We start from the raw sequence: 8,182 nt of genomic DNA on the forward strand, positions 1-8,182 counted from the left end.
TGGAAGTCGACCCGCTGGGTGTTATAGTTATCATCATTAAGTACCTGAAACAGCGATGATCTTCTTAACGAGGCGAAAGCTGTTGGCGTTTCAACGAGGTTTTCATCACCTGAGGGGCAGAGATCAGTCACAATATCGCGAGAGGAGTTTCCAGTGTCTGATGATGCAACTTCTGTTCTAATAAAAAGACGCTTGTAGGCAGCTGTAAATTGACAGGCAGTAGGGCTGTTGTTTTAGCCGCCCTTTCCTTTTTACGCAACCAAAAAAAATGTTTCGAAGTGATATTGAGACATCTTGAGCGTGAGCGAATTCGGCAGCTTCCCGTCGCCACAAACTCATCAAAAGGTGCTGACACCGTGCATACATATAAGGAGTCCTGCAAATCCAGTGTTCTTGAGGCCCTCAAACACTGGTTTTTCTTGCGCATCCTTGTGTCATGTTATGTACAATTCAGCCTTTTTCAAAAAAAAGTCCTCATTGAAGACTCATTCGCCTTTTGGAGAGGTGTCTTGTATGACCAGCTGAACGGATTTCTTGAGTTCAAGACATCAAAATGGCGGTCAAATATCCTTGTGAATTCAGGCGTACCATGAGCACCTTTAAATTGCGGATTCAAGCTTTAATGTGAACTCATAAAAATCGAGTGCGTTTGTAACAGATGAACTGAGCGTCAGAAATGTAAAGCGAACTTTTATCTTTGGTGATCTAATGTTCGTATGCACCACAGAGTGCACAAAGGCGAGATGGGGTGGGACCAGCCCGGCAGAATATAAAAGTTGAGCATGGGAACTCTACATCGGAAGCTGGTTAACGGCACCTTGCACCGACGAGATTCAGAAAAACTGTCCTATTGCCGCGTGGAGATAAAAGCACTTATAAAGGCACTGCTTTCACAAATTCGTTTGGTCATTTTTGGTCGAGGTAAGATGGCGCACTAGTTATAAAAACTACGCTGAGGAGGGTAATTGGCTTAGAAACTACCGTACATGAAGTTAAACGCAATGTAGACAGTTAAAATGTAGGCCGACCGTCGATTCTTAGCTAGCCAATGAGCTGCGCGTGCAGGTAAGTGCACACAGGCGACCTAACGCATTTCCTTGAACAGTGCACAAATGTGATGCGGTAACATCGACTAGAAGGACGAAGGCGTTTAAGCTAGTCGACTGGAAAGGTGATAGATGTTTAAGTTTAGCAACAGCAGTACTAGAAAGCTGCCGCGGTACGTCTGCACGGCGGCCCGCCGCGGTCGGGTGCAGCGGCCGCCCGCCGCCGAAGCAGACGACGCGCCGGGAGTAGCGCAAGACTTGACTGCAGCCACGGCCGGACTGGAGGAGCGGCGAGCGCGCACTTTCATACGGCCTGCGCACCCAACAAGGAAACGATACAGCAGATTCTTGACAGAGTGAGGGCGCTTCGAACCAACCCTCTACCCTCCCAACCCTCTTTTTCCTTAGTCGACGCATCGCCTCTGGCCGAGCGACCCGACAACGCACGTGTTTTGGATCTGCCGCGGAATATCACCGGTACCAATGCCTTCGCTGCTATATCTCAGCAAAAAGAAGACTCGTTGTGCACTTCAGTTGCAATGTTTTAGGGGCGAAGATCTGTCCATCCCTTGTGTCTCGAGGTACGTGACCACCGCATGCTTTCGGAGATGTCGCAAAGTGGGCCGCGTTGCACGCGCAAGAACCGGCTGCAACCGGCAGCGCAAACTCGGCACCGGGAGCGCGAGCTTGTCTGTGTTCGCCAACGGAGGCGCGAGCGCACGTGCACTGCGAGGGGGAGATCACGCAAGAGATCACGCCACGAATGCAGGCAGTCGTTCTCGGAGATCGAACGAGACGCAAGGACCTTTGCTCGTTTCCTCTCGTCTTGTTCGGGCACAAGTTCGCCCTAAATAAAAGTTCTTTCTTTACCGTTGTGTCCCATCCTACGTGACAAATTGTGGTGGAGGTGCGGGGTAGTCCTCGATGGCGCGGGGTCTTTCACCAGGTCTGGGCCTGGGAGCATTGACTCCGAAAATAAAAGCTGATTTGTACAATGTACGCACACAGTCTTACGTCTTTCTTAATGATGTAATGGGCGAACTTTCACGGGAGAGTTACGGTTACCGATGATCTCCCCCTCTCGAGCTTCGCCCCACTTATCATCATTCATTCCGAGGATATGGCGTGATTTTTTTTTACAGTGCGCTCGCTGCCAGCGGTCCGCTCAGCCCGAACGGAGCGTGAGCAGCAGAAACACGTTTAGCTAAGCGATAACCGTATCTACCTCGGCGGGAAATCATTCGCGTCACTGGTCGTGCCCCGTGCGTGTGCAAACCAAGGCATCATCCGAAAGGAAAAATAAGAACTGATAGTTCAGTCACGGAAAATGCCGCGTTTATTGCCTATAGAGATAGTGCAGAAATTGTTTCTGGCGCACAAGAGGAGTCTGAAGATGCGAACGATCCGGATACTGCCAAAGCTCCCGTGCCCAGCCAGGTGATGGACGCCGTCGACCTTCTGAGGCGGTTTGCTGGGGCACACGAGGGTGTTGAGGATGTTTTGACTTCAATGGCCTGCTACGAAAAGTGTGTGCTCCTGCCACTCATGAGGCGTTGTGCAGGTGAAAATCACGAGCTTTTTCACTTGGCAATAAATTTGTCGTTTTGTCAAACGGAATTTCTAGTTTTCTCAATTTTATGAAGTTCCCGATTTAACGAAATAATTCGTTGGTCCCGGTGACTTCGTTAAATCGAGGTTCAACCGTACTAGGACGCTATAGCTGCTTACTTAAATTTTTTTTGGATACCTGCTCCACCCCCCCCCCCCCCCTCCTCATTTTATGCCCCTGGAGGCTGCAAGAGAAAATAAATGATGATGCTGATGGTGGTGACGATATTTCTTTGTGGGTTTCTTTTTTTGTATGCGCTTTGATGCATCCTTCCTGGGCCACTATGGAGCGTACGAGAAATGGAATATGTTGTGAAAAGATTTTGGGACGTACATAGGACAGACGATTTAAGCCTTGAAGCCAGGCATGCATGATATTTTCTAGTGGTAGCTGTCGAGCACTAGTCATTGAGAGGGAGCATCGAAATAGGGTCAAATTGGGAGGGGGAAGATGGGTAGGAAGGTGTTACGTGGCATATGAGCACGTATTTTAAAATACTTTCCCTGCCACTCCTTCTAAACCCTAAACGTACCTAACACATACTTCCCTCCCACTCCATTCTTCTTCCCCACCCACCCTCCCTTCTCACATTCCTATTACCCTCTCTCCCACTCTTTCCACTCCAATTCTTCTCCACTTCCCTAAGCATATACTGCCTGTTCCCAGCTGCGTCTACTACCACACTTTCCACCCCTCTATCTCTCCTTTTCCTCTCCCTCTATGCAAGCACTCTCTTGCCTCCTACCTTGGGTCACATGGTCCACCCATGGGTCACTACAGTCAAACCCGTTTATAGCGAACTGCAATATGCACCGCAATTAGTTCGATATATACAATAGTTCGATATAGCCGAACCCGCCTATAACGAGCTCATTGTTACGAGTTCGCAATTCGCGGGAGCCCCCCCTCACCAACTCCGCCATCCGCGTATGCAGAAACGAACAGTACAGTAGCCATTACCATACCAAAATAATCCATTTATTGCTAGTAATAAAGCTACTTTCCGCCTTAACTGCCCACGTTGTAAAAAAAAAAGCGGCTATTTTTGTTTTCACTTTCGTTTTGGCGGCTTCAACTAGCATAGCATTCTCTACACGAAACATTGTTCGCACCAATTCGAGTCCGTGTCCTCAAAAATCTAAGAAGCATTGGCGGAGCACATCGCCGAAAGCGCTTCATTATAAGCGTTGGACGGATTTCACTCACGACATCATCGGGAACGTTGGCGAGCTCTTCCCACAGTTCACCGATGATTCAGTCTTGGTCCGGACTCGCTGACAGGGCGGGTTCCGTCACGAGTCCCGCGCGTCAGAAACAGTTACGGAAAGTATTGGGCGTCACGTCGCTCCGTGCGAGACGCAATGTCTCAGTCGCGGCTCTTGCTCTGTGGTCGCGGCCAATCCACATCTCAGTCGCCGCTCCGAGATCATGCATTTCGGCGCCCATTCTAGGCGCCCAGAGTTCGATATATCGGATGTGAACTTCGTTATAAGGAATATGTTTCCCATGTATTTCCATAACTGAAATATTTTTGTTCGATATATACCATAATTCACTCTATCCGGGTTCGTTATAACCGGGTTTGACTGTAGTAATTTGTGGGTCATAAATTGCTAATCAGTGACATGCCCAAGAGTCACATGACCAGCTCACACGGACGGGGCCTGATGGGTAATCCTGCAGTTACTTGCAAATTCATTGCCTGTGAGTCAGTGATCTACCAGCAAGCAGACCCAGCATGTATTCCAGACTAATTTCGATGACAGACAGAAATTTTCCCATCTATTTAGCCTACAAAGACATCCTGCTATACGTACACAAAGCACTAGTCATACACAAACTGAATTGTTTTTCATGGCTCTAAGCTCAATGGCATCAACACCTATTACGCACGTGCATTCCAAGGAGGGCAAGGGCATAATTCTATGTTGCTCCCAGCGTTGTCCCCTTTCAAGACATAACGCATTATTACCGGTCCAACAGGCTGCACTTTCCTACCCCTCACCCTGCACTCTCCAAGGAAGAAGAATCGCTACTCCGCAGACTACAAACCAATACCTTTCCTCACCCAGTTCGCCTGCATCGAATGTTTTTAAGTCAATTGCTTGTATTCACTGGCGAGGTGCACATGCAGGCAACCGTGTGAGTGTGCTGTCACTGGTTACGTCGGGCTCCGCGGGATGGCGGTACTTGTCCGTGCTAAGCACACGATGTGGTAAGGACGTTCCAAAGTCTACCCCATTCAACGCAAAGTATTGCCTCGACTCCAATGTGAGTGCGGTTAATAACATCCCTGTTGACGCCACCGTTGAGAATTGGGTTGAAATGGAGCAGACGACGCACGCCGGTGTTTTTATTTCTTCGGCGTGCGGGCGCAGTGGCCCAAGCCGCACCATGTCCGTGGCGCATCGGCCATGTCTGTGGCCGTTTCCAGTGTCGCCAAGCGAAGAAATTGGCAGCTAAACTTTTCAATGAATATCACCTATACTCTACTGAATGCCAGTTCTGTTCACAACCCTGAACTCTACCTCATGTTGTAATACAGTGTGAGAGCAATCCCAAACTTCCGCCCCTCCGATCCCCTCTTTCCATCCCTGAGCTGTGGGAGAACCTGCAGGTGACCAGCGGCCATCTGGACGTACAGCAACTCCGGACATAGAGAGCGACGAAGGCTTTCTGCTCCCTTCGTGGACTCCCAGACTAGGGAACCACTCACACTTCAGAACGCTCAAATAAACCATTTCCATTACTTTAACGGCTAAATAAGCACTCAAGGTGTACTGGGGATGGGCCACCCTACTTGGCCACCCAATTAAATTGGCCGTGTATCTGCGTGCTTCATTGCAATGACGTCAAATATCCATATATGTCTGCCACTCTCGCCCCATAGCGTTCCTCCCCATCCTACCTTCATTCTTGTCCTTCCTTTCCTCTGTCCGTCTTTGATCCTCATCCCTTTCCTTACTATCCCTCTCCCGTTTCTGTCTGCCACAAAAGTTTCAGCTCACGAATGGCCACTAAGGGGCATGTGAAATGGCGTGTGCGCGCTACACTGCAGAATTTCGAGAAAGGAAGGGGGATAGCAGGCACTGTAGGCTTAGTAGTGCTAGCTTTGAAAGCACTTGGATGGAAACACCGACTTTCACTTTTTATTATTGAAATAACCACGGCTTTCACATTTATGTATTGTTAACTGCAATGGCTTGATTTAATCACTGTTTCAGTTTAACTTTTGCATGGCCAACATTTCGTGTAACAAGCTAGGATCAGAAATTTAAAGCACTATACGTAAAACATAAAATAATCATATCGTTGCAGATTAAAACAAGGTCACCATCACAAAAGAACTCATGATAATTCTGAATAAAGTTTAGATGCAATAGATTGATTTTTTACAGGTTTGCATGTTTTGTCTATTGCAAGCAAAAAAGTTTGAAGAAAAGGTGCTTTCCCAAAAAACATGAGTATATTTACTGCTGAGCGGGTAAGGCTGCTATTACGTTTATGCGGCATACATTACTTATAAAAGACCCGGAAAGGGCGGCATAGGTGCGGGTCCTTACAGCTGGCGTACTAGAGCAGTAAGTAAGCAGTCTTCATCCAAGTTTTCAATTTTTAATGGGTCGTATGAAAACTTGATAGAGTAGGGATTTTATTTTCTTTTTTTTTTTCGGTTGTTATGCATGTGGAGTGGAAAAAAGGGAGGGGTTTGAAAAAAGAGTTTGAAAAACAGCCCCCCCTTTTTAGCCCCCTCCCCCCCCCCCCGATTTTCAAAAAATATAAAACCTGAAAACGAAGAACCCTACATATGCAGTAATCCCTCGTTAACTCGAAGCCCTAAAATCCGCTGAAAATTTCGAGATAAGCGAAGTTTTAAGCTAAAAGGGGGCAAATACTATGGGAGGCACGGCGAAAAAAATGTTTCAACTTTCCGATATTTCGAAATATCAGAGTGCGAGTTAATGAGGGATTACTGTAGCACATTACAAAAGAACCATTTGCAGAGAAGGTGAAGGATACAGAAAAACGATAGGTGTCACTCAGGTTCAGTTTTACCTACAATGGATTGTTTATTCCTGTTGTTGCGAGCTTCAGCTTTTTTTCAAAAACTGTTTTTGCAATGGAGACTGAAGGAACTGCCATAGACTTTGGAAGCACGATAAAACATACATGGTTACTCAACCAGAGAGCAGTCTGTCTGGTCGCAGTAATGCAATGCAGGATACATTTATTCAGCCTGAAACGAGTAAATTGCACGTAATTCAAGTTTCCGGTCAGTATATGTCCTGCCCAACCTTAATAATCATTAACTACAATAGGTTTGCTTGCAAGTTTAGGAAATAAAAAGGAATACGAGTGCTGTGGTGTTGTTTCTGAGAGAGACACAAAGAAAATAGAGTAAATATTTACTGAGCAGAGGCTGATGTTACGGGCCCTGCCCTGTGAAAGGCATTCCTTGTCTTTGACCGGCTGTCGTTGCTCAAGTCACCAGGCTGAACTGGGTATCCAGGTCTGGGCTGGACAGGGAAGCGCTTCACTGCTTGAAGGAGGGTTGGGAAGTGGGGCAAATAACTTGGGGTGTGTTGGCACGCCCATAACCGAGCCAGGATGGGGACACGAAGTGCAAAGGTAACGTGTTAGGTGAGGAAGATGAGGTGGAGGCACGTAAGATGGGGTAGGTGTTCGTCTGGAGTTGCCGCCAAGTTTTAAGTTCTTCTCGGGAGGGGAGCCAGTCAATGGATAGGGTTGGTCCTGAGAGGGTGGAGATTGGTGACTGCCAACACAGGCTCAGTGCACTAAATCGCAAGCCAAGGCGTCAGACGCTTCATCGCCAGCCACAGATAATGTAGATGTCAGGTGGAGTTAGTGGGGGTGAATAAAGCTTTTGATAAAGAAATGCAGCCAGTCTGGTAATTGTGGCAGGCCGTCTGTGAATCGGTAACAATGTTAACTGCTTCAAAGGGGGAAGTGGAGGGAGGCTAGGGCAAAGGCTATTTTTTCGGCGACATCGATGACGGTTGCAGTTGTAGTGATGGCATTCATGCAACGGCATGTATGCGTAACTACACAGGTTACATGGACGGCCCCAGCCGCAGGCATCACAATACAATGAACAGACAAAATGGATATAACAAACGTGTTGTGTCAAATTCATTCGTTATTCTCTCAGCCCTAATCATACGTTTACGTGAAGTTACCAAATGTTAACTAGTTAAGATGCTCTTTTATTTGCAACATTCTGGAGTCATGTTTCCACTGTTTAACAGCTTCACATAATGGTGGTGGAAACAGGGGTGCTTGGCGTATGGATGTTGTTTTTCTGAATAAATAATTGCTGGTTGTGCTTTGTCCCATGCACTCGCCTGTCTCTGTCCCTGTAGCGTATTACACACCGTGATATTACAATATTGGAGAAGCCGTTTCTAGTTAAAAGTGCCACAGATAGTCGCACTTTGGCCTCATAGATGCTTATTCACCCAAATGGCTCAAAATTCAACCCTTGTCTGTTGTAGCCAGTCACTGACAG

Source organism: Haemaphysalis longicornis, unplaced genomic scaffold, assembly GCF_048455015.1.
Source record: "Haemaphysalis longicornis isolate Haplotype H1 unplaced genomic scaffold, Haemaphysalis longicornis Haplotype H1 scaffold_2, whole genome shotgun sequence".
In the NCBI taxonomy this organism is placed as follows: Eukaryota; Metazoa; Arthropoda; class Arachnida; order Ixodida; family Ixodidae; genus Haemaphysalis; species Haemaphysalis longicornis.